Raw genomic sequence first — 11,950 nt, 5'->3', positions numbered from 1 at the left:
TAGCTTCTTAGTCGTAACATTCTCTTCTTGTTCGCACTCCTTATCTTCTTTTCTTCTTCTTCATATGCACGCTGTTTGTCTAATCGAAAGAGATCTTTCTCGCTTAACTGTTCTGAATGGGAATCGAGCAAGTTTCTCACCTTTTCATTATCTAGTTCATTAAATCCAAATTCTTTTCCAATTGTGCTGATTTCTTCAATAATGTTAGATCTTGGATAACATAGGCTTGAGTTTAAAGTCGCCTTCTGCATTGCCTCCTAATAAAAGCTAAGACAATCTTTCGATACGTTGCATAGTGGTTGAGAAGCTTCAGTTTTAGCTAGGAAAGTTTTTCTTGGCATACGCTTCCAAAAAAGACCAGTTTCGTCGACGTTGATTATTTACCGATCGTCATAATCACCCTCCTGAATTATCCTTTGCAATTCTTCAGGAAACTTGGTCGCAGAATCTTCATCAACACTAACAGATTCTCCAGTTATTCTTACGTTATGCATTCCAGTTCGATTTTTAAAACCTTGAAATCATCCTAAACACTCACAGTAAAGCTTTCACATTCCTCTTGACATTTGGTCTCTTTCAATGGGGTAAAAATACTGAGAGCTTTTGCCTGAATCATTGTACGAAGAGATTTTTTTTTTTTACTATAACCCTCAATCCAGAGTGATAGAAGACGCTCTATCTCGATCATTAAATGGCTTCTATTTCGGATGATCTGCATGCTTAAAGAAGCAGTGGCAACTTTTCCTTGTTCTTGTTTAATATAGTCCAAACTGTAGACTCCCAGCTCTCGCACAATCATTGTTTTACTAGCTCTACTTTTATGTCTCTTAATGACTTCCAGCTTTTCAGCTCACTGCAGATTGGCTAGAAAAAATTTCGTGTAACGTAAAATTTCGAATACATAAAAAATGGCGTTAACTGATTAATCACTCGCTTAAAGCGGGAAATAGTATCATTTCACTCAATCGCGCTAACTGATTATCGCGCACATCGAATTCGCGTTAAGCGAGGTTTCCTGTAGTACATTAGTAAGGAGATTTTTTATTAATTTAATTTTTTTTTGTATTTTTTTTTTTTTTTTACTTGGTCTTGAAACCCAGCTCTAGAAACCATGCAGATTTTTTTTTTTTTTTTTCAATCCACGGTGGATTGTTGAAATTCATCTATCAACAAAAGACAATCACAAACATCCATATTCAAGACGGGAATCGAACCTGCTGCCTATTGACTGGAGAGCGGTAAGCACTTGGCCAACAAGACAGGCAAACCTTAACTATGATAGGTTAGCTTTGGTTGTCGGGGGTGCAGACTGAGGTTCTTTCAAAAGGTAAGATTTTTATCAGTGTTGCTTGATTTTAATCCTTGGTATTTGGAAGAATGTTTTGCACTTCAGAGGTTTGCTATCTCCTAAATTCCCTCAGGTTTCTGGTATGTTAGTGTTGGTGATATTGTCAGCTGGTTTCTTGTTCATGAGATTATATGGACATGAGTTCCTTATGTAGCCACCTTCATAGCAATAAAAACACTGAGCAGCTACAGTAATGTAAACAGTGTAAGCTACTCCGTCTATTTCTGTATTTATTATTTTGGGTATGAAATCGATTGTGTTGTTATCAAAGTGCATTGGAAGCGTGATGTGGATAAATATAGACCTGGTGGCAGGGGCATGCAGCATTCGAATTTTGCCAACCACTGTGTTTGGATGATAACCCTCAGAGCATTTGGTAGAATATTTGTAACTCTTACACAAATGTTTACGCCTTTTTCAATTAATGTCTTTTATTATCATATGTTCTTGAAATGCATTTGCAACGGTTCCAACAAATCTTGAAATAATATTTTTATGCTACTCCATTACCTCTGAATATCTGAGGGGATAGGTGCACGCACTAACAGGGTGAGTTTTAAAGTTAATGTTGCCTAGAGTGCATAGTAGTAGAGTAGGTAAAGAGAGGCCTCAGTTGACTGTTTTAGCTGTTTGCCCCCCCCCCCCAGGGGCGATTCTAAAACGGTCGTTGATTTTTCACTTTAGAAGAAAAGGAAAAATCCTAAAAAGGAAACATGTAACAAAAACAATAACATGAAGTACAGAGAAACCAAAACTATAGATATGACTGGAAAACTGAAATAGGAGGGTGGGGGGGGGAAAGGGTCTGGCCTGAGTGATGCAGCTCTCAAGGAGCTGCACCGCCTCTTGTAAGCCTTCGCTGCTCAGGTTCTCAGGTCCTCCCCCACCTGTGGGAACTAGAGAGAGCAGTATAGCTATGGACAGGAAAACCATGGGATAGTTATTGCGACTGTCGTTTGTTATGGGCAGTCATTATTCTTTTAGCCACCTCACTTCCCTTGGCCATGTCTAATTTGGAGAGAGCTATGAAGAACGCCAATGACGCTTCCTCGTCTATGTCCAGGGCTACCTGTACTTGCTCAGGGGTGATTTTGCTGATGTCTTCAACAAATAAGTCACCCCATTTTGCACTAACTACGTTGGGACCATATTTCCCGGTGAGGAGAAGCTCAGGTTCCCCTATTCTCACTATTGCATTTTTAAATTTTTCTGCCACCCCAGGGATACCTTTAACTAGGTGCTTTAGAGTCTCCCCTGCTTTTGCACGGGGAGTCTCTAATTCTTCTGTTTCTGATGGTTTTATTTTTTTCATCTCCTTTTCCTCTGGACTGAATGGTATTTTGAAGGGAGCGCTGTTTTCCTCCATATTTTCTGTGTCATTTTCTTTCTCTTCTTCTGTGATTTCAGCCTGTGTGGGAGCTTGTTTTTTGGCTGGTTCTTCATGGATTTCTTGCTTCTCTTTCTTGGGTCTGGATGCTATGGTTTCTGTGGCAGCATTTTTTTTTCTTATGGCTTTCCTTAGATGGTGTGATGGTGTGGCTTTCTGCTGCAGCCTTCAAGTTTGGAGAATCTTTCGTTTCTGTATTGCTAGTATTGCCTGGCGGTGTTGCTGTGATGGCACCTCCCATCCTTTCTGCCAGGGTTCTTGATGGGCAGGTGTCCAATTTGTGGTTTGTGGCACCACATTTCAAGCAAGTTGCCTCACACTTATCCAGGTTGTGGCCTGGTTTGAGGCAATTTCTACACTTCGTTTTCGGGCAGTCGGCCCCCAAGGTGGGTGAAGGCACCACATCGGAAACATTGTTTCTTTACGCCAGGGCAATTAATCATTACTCTGGCAGATCCAATGACAATAAAGTTGGGAACTGGCGTTTTCATCTCGAGGGAGATGGTTACTTCGCCTGACTTCCATGTGGGATTTTCTGCATCGTTTAACACTTCCACGTTGCGTACTACGCCCCATTTCCCGAATATGTCGTGGATAATCTTTAGATCAGTTTCAACATATTCCAAAGGGAATCTGGGGATTCTAAGTAACTTGGTGATACTTCCCACCAGAAATGGGACTATTTTTTCCCATTACAATCAAAACCTCCGAGTAGTTTATCTCTGGTTTGTATACTTCTGACGACTACTTGGAAGCGGCCACCGCCGAAAGGAGTAAATCCGAAAATCTGGTCGGCACCCACTGTTTCGATGAGGGCTTTGGCTAAACATCGGGGATGTAGGTCGGCATCCACTTCTATTCCGAGTATCCGCGTACGCGGCAAAGCCATAGCTGGTTAGGGAGGGGGGCTAAGCTATTCCCACCACTACCAAGTGTTTAATATTTCCCCTGTCCAGGGTTTGGGAAGATCTGTAAATTTCCGGTTAAATATCGTGAACCCCGATGAGACTCGTACCGATATTAACGGTTAAGAACAGATACTACGAAATGCTAGTAGCCTGTTAAGCTGATACGCACAGACACTACACACTTGATCTATATATACATATACTTGATCTAAGCCAAAAGGCCTAGAAGTTAGCGTGGCGTATCATCTTCATCTAAATAATAATAAAAATAATTTGTGACTTCAACAAATCTTCATCATCGGCCTGTAGAGTAAGATAGGCTGAGAGTCAGCAGATAGTAGGAGAGGAAATAAAGATAGAGTGCATAGTGGTAGAGTAGGATAAAGAGGCCTCAGTTGACCTGTTTTAGCTGTTTGCCCCTCAGGGGCGTTTCTAAAACGGTCGTTGATTTTTCACTTTACAAAAAAGGAAAAATCCTAAAAAGGAAACATGTAACAAAACAAAAACAAAAAAGTACACAGAAAAGCAAAAATTGAAAGTTAAACTTAGAGGTGGAGGAAGGATCTGGCCCGAGTGATGCAGCTCACAAGGAACTGCACCGCCTCGCTGTAAGCCTTCGCCGCTCGGGTTCTCAGGTCCTCCCCCACCTGTGATAGCTGAAACCGGTGAAGCTGTGTACAGAAACCCCACAAAGTGGTTACTGTGTCTTTCTTTTGTTGTGGGCAGTTATTATTCTTTTGGCTACCTCACTTCCCTTGGCCATGTCTAGTTTGCAGAGAGCTATGAAGAACGCCGAAGCTGCCTCCTCGTCTAAATCCTGGGCTACCTCTACTTGCTCAGGGGTGATTTTGCTGATGTCATCAACGAAAATGTCACCATTTTGCACTGACGATGTCAGATCCATGTTCTCCTGTGAGGAGGAGTTCAGGTTCTCCTATTTTTTTTATCGCTTCTTTGAATTTTTCCGCCATCCCTGGGATACCTCTGATGAGATGGCTGAGAGTCTCCCCTGCTTTCGCGTGAGGGACTTCTGGGTGGGCGGTCTCAGATACTTTTGCTGTTTTGGGCGTTACCAACTCTTCTTCCTGTGGGCTTAATGGCCGTTTGGAGGTGTTGGTGTTCACCTCCATCTTTCCTTCTTCCCTATCTATATCATCTGTATTAGTATCTATATTGGTATTGATGGTTTCAATAGCGACTGTTTCTTCTTGTTGGATTTTACTGCTTGTGGAAGTTTTTTCCCCCTTTCGGTTTTTCTTAGACGTGGAGGTATGGATTTCTGTTACATCAGGAGCAGTCTCGAAAGGAGGAGAAGCTTCCTGTGCTGTGTCATTTCCATTGCTTGGTGGAGTTGCTGGCGTGATTGCACCACCCATCCTCTCAGCAAGGGTTCTGGATGGGCATGTGTCCACTTTGTGGTCAATTACCCCACATTTCAGGCAAGCTGACTCACAGTTTTCTTGGTTGTGGCCTGCTTTGAGGCAGTTTTTACATTTCACTCTAGGACAGTCCGCCCCAAGGTGAGTGAAAGCACCACATCTAAAACATTGTTTTTTACACCAGGGTAATTTATCATTACTCTGGCGGATCCAATAATAATGAAGTTGGGAACGGGCGTTTTCATCTCGAGGGAGATGTGGACTTCACCCGACTTCCATTTGGGGGTTTTCTGCGTCATTTAGGACTTCCACCTTGTGTATAATATAACGCCCCATTTCCCGAATATTTCGTGGATGATCTTTACATCCCTTTCAATATATTCTATATTCTAAAGGGAATCTGGGGATTCTAAGTAGTTTGGTAATGCTCCCTACCAAAAATGGAACTATTGTTTTTCCATTACACTCGAATCCTGCAAGTAGTTTGTCTCCTGTTTGCTCACTCCTTACTACTACTTGGCCACCACCAAAGGGAGTAAACCCAAAAATCTGTTCAGCGCCGACGCTTTCGGTGAGGGCTTTGGCCAAACATCGAGGTCGTACATCAGCTTCCACTTCGATTCCAAGGGTCCGCGTACGCGGCAAAGCCATGCTGGTGAGGGGGGGCCTAAGCTATTCCCACCACCGAGTGTGTTGTTCTTGCCCCAGTCTGGGGTTTATTCTGTATCTGCTGCTGTAGTTTATTATCAAGTGCCTCTATGAGACGCTATGCTGATAATAACTGAGCTAACATATACTATACTACAATTTGCGCTTAGCTAAACAATTTGCTAATCACTTATGGGGAAAGTTCACAAAAATGAACTACACACTGATCTAAGCCAAAAGGCCGAGAAGCGATATTAACTATCCTAGCAACATCTAGAAATCCCGCACTTTTGAAAGCTAAGGAAAATGAATATTTTCAGTGCAAATTAAATTATATTGAAATTTTTGTACAGATTTTATTTAAAAATCTAAAAGGTGTTTAAACAAATTAGATTTTTAATAAAGTTTACAAGGATTTTCTTTATAATTTTAGCAGTTTTAATTTTATGAAAAGTTTAAACAAAATATTTAATATTACTTTTAAAGATTACTAATGTAGTTATTTTCATCAGCTTGAAATTCTTTTGTTGCGCTGTTCTACTCACAATGTAGGAACTAGGTAAGTATAACATACCGTGTTTATGGGCTGCCAGTTTGTCTGTTTTTTGGGAATAAAGATCCAATTTGTTGGCAGACAATATGAAATTAGCTGTTATCTTAAGCTGAAGAGCCTTTATAAATCCTTGGAGTTCCAAGAAGGGATTTGAACTTACGTTTTTCAAGTCAAAGGGCACTCTTTCGACTGCTCATTGGAGAAATCTATTCCAGTTGCAATTTCCTATTTCTATAGGAATTTGCAACTGGATTAAGGTTGCTTCTAAGATTTTGATTTTGAAGTTCTCGTATTCAAAAGTGAGAATGAGCTATATCTGATTTTTCCATTTCAGTTACTATCCGTGTGGGGCTGTAGCGTAATTTAATACTGTAACATATTGATACTGTAACAGTTCTGCAGCAACTAATGAGAATTGGAAAAAAAAAAAAAAAAATATATATATATATATATATATATATGTATATATATTTGGGATAATTTTAATAAAGATGACGCCAAGATCCACGTTTCCAATATGAAGTGGCAATATGTTTTTATTATTATTATTATTATTATTATTATTATTATTATTATTATTATTATTATTATTATTAGTTTCTTTTTAATAGCCGATCACCTAAAACATAATAAGAGTGTAACTTGCAGAAATTCTAAATAAGTTGAAGACATAGAGTAGTGGGATCGAAATTGTTTTCTGTAGGTTAAATAGATGTAGGATTTCTACGACAGACCAGCACAGAGGGGGGTGGTATGGGTGTTGGCCAGTGGCTGCTCTAGTTCTTCTATGGTTGTGTAGGAATGGTAGCAGCCAATTCAGGGGAGCGATGCCCATAAAAACCTATAGAAGAGGCACAGAGCTGAAACAAAGAGCCTATGATAAATTGACTGAAGGGAGTCTGCGAGGGAAGAATCGTCTATTAAGCGGATTGCCCGCTTTTTAAATATCATCAAGAATTCTTAGAGAGGTCTTGGGTGCTTCACCCCAAACTTGGGAGCAGTACTCCAAAACTGGACGGATCTCAGACTTATAGAGTGTTAGGAGTTGAGAGGAAGAGAAGTGATGTTGAGAACGGAAAAGAACAGCACGCTTTTTAGAGGCTAAGGCGGTAATATAAGTCATATGTTTGTACCAGGATAAACTGGATGCGCCAGTCAACCCAGGAAGAGAAAGTTGATCTTTAAAGGAAACTAGAACGTTATCAAAAATGAGAGAGGATTTTCTTGAGGTAACAAGGTAGGCTTGAATTTTTCTTGGCATTGAAATTTACTGAGTTGTCTTCACCCCATTTCAAGATGTTGAAGGGGTCAGTGTTCAAGTCACTGGTCATGGAAGATTTGAGGCATCTAACATTAGAATACTGGAGGATTTATGAAATGATGAAGAGGAATGAAGAGTACTGTCATCAGCGAAGCCGTGAATGGGATTTAAAGTCAGAGAATGGAAGGAGGTCATCGATGTAAAGGAGAAAGAGTGTTGGTGAGAGCACAGTACCCTGAGACACTTCGGCACTGATGGGGAAATGTGATGAGAGGAAGCACCCCCCCCCTCCCATGACACACAATGAACGACCAGTGAGAAAGCTGTCAATCCAATCACAGAATGTAGAAGGAGGCCATAAGATAGCAGTTTGTTCAAGAGGCCGCGGTGCCAGACACCGTCAAATACCTTAAAATATTGAGAGTGATAACACGAGTTTCTCCAAATCTTTCCATTGCCTGAGTCCAAAGGTAGGTGAGATAAATAGACGGTTGGCTGTAGAACGAGAATGGAGGAATCCATACCGGTGATCACAAGATAATGAAGAAGCTAGTTGTTAATAATCTCCTTCATCACTTTTGAAAGTACTGAGGTGAGAGCAACGGGAAGTTTGATGGCTGACTTTTGTCTCCCTTTTCGGGATACAGGCTAGATGTAGGCTTGCTTCTATGCTGTTGAGTAGATGTCAGTAGAATATGAAAGTTTATATAGACGATACAGGATGGGCGTCAATTCTGGAGTACAAGTCTTGAGAACAATCTGAGGAATTAATCTGACCATGAAATCTAAAAAATAATAATAATCTGACAGTGGAAAAAGGACCAGGAGCCTCATTAGTATCAAGATTAATGAGGGTTTTCCCGATGGCCTTTTGTTGAAAGTTTATAGGAGACATGTGGACAGTTGAGTAGAAGTTGTGGAAGCGTGGGAAGTGATTTTTTTTCCGGTCGTCCAGGTAGGATTAGGAGTGAAACAACTGAGGTCAAGCGGTCCGTCTTTTCCTTGAGTGAGGTTACCATAGTGCCGTCAAGATGCAAGAGAGGTGACCACATGGAAGGGCAGAAGTTACGCCCAAACAGCATTAGCAAGGAACCAGAAGGTTTACTGTCAATTGAGTAGGATGCGAGTTTAACGCATTTCGTTTTTAAGAAGTCTGCTTTGGAATCGTTGATAACTTTTTTTTACACGTTTCTAGCTATTGTGTAAGCTGAATGAGAAACGAGAGTTTTTAATTTAAGCCACTGAACATAAACTGCATTCTATTGTGAACAGCAGAGGCACATTTTTTTGAGATCGGAGCTTAGATAGAGGTCGAGGGTCTGCAGTGGAGTGGGAAATGAAGGCTTTCATCCCATTGAGGAATTATTTCGTTTACTTCAGTGAAAGTGCTTAGATCATGAGATCAAAAGATAACCTGACCATGGAAAAGCAGCATTCCGACAGTCATCTCAGTTGGCACAAGTATAGTAAAGGGAAGGGATATATTTTTTGAATAGCTTTCCTCAAAAGACGAGATTATCTCACACAGAAATAAAATAAATAATATTTTTAATAGTGTAATGCTTTTATATTGTACAAAAATTAATGTGATATTTACTAATAAAATATCCTGTTTGGTGAGATAACAAATGGAATCCGTTTTCATTAAAACGGATTCCATTCATGTCTTTTCAGCCTTTCAAGTATTTTAGATAAGATGTATTTCAGTCTTTCAAGGAAAGACGAAATACATCTTATCAATTGCTGACATCAACTAAACAATTTAAACTGTAAAAAATTCATTGTGGGGATTCAGCTGAACAATATAGTAGTGGAAATGTTCTTAGATGAAACTGGAGTCATTACAATAAATAAAAGAGTAGGAACATGCTGTATTTATTTCATTCCTACGGTAGGAATCAGACAACCAATAAATTACCAAATGAAAATATATCAGCAACTAGTATATTCGATTCTAAAACCAACGCAACCGAACTGAGAAATTAGATTAAATCTTTGACATATATTCCAGAAATAAATAATGGAAAGAATGATTCTGCTAAAAAATAAATTTAGAATACAAATTATCTATTACTTTGCTTCACACAATTGATTCAAACTACAATAAAACGAAACAAATGCATTAAACTGTATATACGATGGATTTCTTACGAAACAGGACCATTAATGTCAACTATTACAACTAAATATCTATGAGGAAAAAAATATAAATAAAAACTAAGTCAGGGACTACTCCAAGGATTTGTCTTAAACCTAGAACTGTTCAAAGTATATAAAAATCCAAATAAAGCTGAAATTATTACCTCCTATAAATCATCACGGGGAGACCAACAACAGAACTGGATCATTGGCCTCTGTAACACATCGATATTTAAATAAATTTGCAATATATTGCAATGAATATTTAAGTAATTCGACATGGCGCTTGACCATTCACTATCATTTAATCCATAAGCCAACAAGGCTAAACAACATATTGAAAAGTATTTCTGATAAAGATGAGAATAAATGCTGCAGTACTCATACGACATTAGTTAGCCTTTTTTTTTTTTTTGCTTTATGTAATTTTTTTTTTTTTTTTTGTGCAATATGCTTCTTTATATATGTATGTATATATATATATATATATATATATATATATAGAAGTTTTTTTATCTTGGGTACATATTATGTTAAAGATACCAAGCAATTTTAAAAGCTAGGTTTTTTTAATCCTTTTCCCAAGTAAGCAAACAGACAAGTAAGTCAAGTTTGCGACTGCACGTAGTGCAACACTAGGCAACTCGTGGTAAAGGTGGAGCAAGTTCTGATCACTTTCCTCAGAATTTTCCCCTAATACAAAGCACATTTCCTTGCCGAAATGTATGATGCTATGCATTAAGGTAATGGTCACTACCGAGACCGGTTTCGATCTTTATTGAGTTCTTGTCAGTGGGAGCCAGACCTAAAAAATGCCAAGGACGAAGTAATACAGAGCTTATAAGTATTTTACCTAAACAAGTTGCCATAAGGTGCTTTGACCTCATTAAATAAAATCTCAGGATGAGAGTAATACGTAGAAAGTTTTTTAAGCTTGCTCCACCTTTACCATGAGTTACCTCGTGTTGTACTACGTGCAGCCGCAAACTTGACTTACTTGTCTGTTTGCTTACTTGGAAAAAAGGATTAAAAAAACTTAGTTTATAAAATTGCTTGGTATCTTTAACATAATATATATCCAAGGTAAAAAACTTTCTATTTATTACTCTTATCCTGAGATTTTATTTAATGAGATCAAAGCACCTTATGCCAACTTGTTTAGGTAAAATACTTATAAGATCTGTATTATATTTCATAGCATCATACATTTCCGGAAGGAAATGTGTTCGGGAAAATTCCCCAAGAAATGATGAACTGGAATCGACCGTGAGATGTGGTGGAGATTTGTCAATCGATGAGATGCGGTGATTAATACCCTTGGAGGGTAATGAATGAATGAATGAATGGATGGCAATGCTGTACCAATGAAGTTTAACTGAGGTTCGGCTGTTGCTGTTACCACCTGGAGCGCAGAGATTCGAGAGTTTCAGTTCGCTCTCTTAAGGTTTTTGCCTTAAGGAAGCAATTTTAGTCTCCGGGGAAAGTGTTTTCCGATGAGGGGCTTTGTCGGTGAATGCTTTTCTTCGGAATAAGAGGTTCTGCTCGGTGGTGGGGGAGCCGGTCACCGAGTGGAACCAACGCTGAGATATGGACGATCTTTCGCCCACTATGGAGTGGCCTAGAAATCGTCCGAATTTTTTTTGAGTTCACCTTTACGTAAACATCAGGAAAATTCCAAGGAAAGTGATCAGAGCTTGCTACACCTTTACCACGAGTTGCCTAGTGTGCAGCCGCAAACTTGACTTGTCTGTTTGCTTACTTTGGAAAAAGGATTAAAAAAAACCTAGCTTATGAAATTGCTTGGTTTCTTTAACATATATATATATATATATATATATATATATATATATATATATATATATATATATATATATATATATATATGTTAAAGATACCAAGTAATTTTATAAACTTGGTTATTTTACTCCTAATCCCAAGTAAGCAAACAGTTAAGTTTGCGCCAGAACGTAGTTCAAGTCTAAAGGTTGTGTAACACCAGGGCAACTCATTGTAAAGATGGATAAAACTCTGATCACTATTCTTAGTATTTTCCATAATGTAAAGCACATCTCACTAAGAGATGTATACTGCAATACATTATGGGTAGGGTCACTACCCAGACCGGTTGAAAGTGAGATGTGCTTTATATTATGGAAAATACTAAGAATAGTGATCAGAGCTTTACCCACCTTTACAATGAGTTGCCCTGGTGTTGCACCACCTTTAGACTTAAACTACGTTCAGGCGCAAACTTAACTGTTTGCTTACTTGGGATTAGGAGTTAAATAACCAAGTTTATAAAATTACTAGGTAACCCTAATATACAT

The sequence above is a fragment of the Typopeltis vanoorti genome, chromosome 9 (genome assembly GCF_054136105.1).
Source record: "Typopeltis vanoorti isolate ZY-2024b chromosome 9, IOZ_Tvanoo_1.0, whole genome shotgun sequence".
Classification (NCBI taxonomy): domain Eukaryota; kingdom Metazoa; phylum Arthropoda; class Arachnida; order Uropygi; family Thelyphonidae; genus Typopeltis; species Typopeltis vanoorti.
This window is presented reverse-complemented; position numbering follows the sequence as displayed.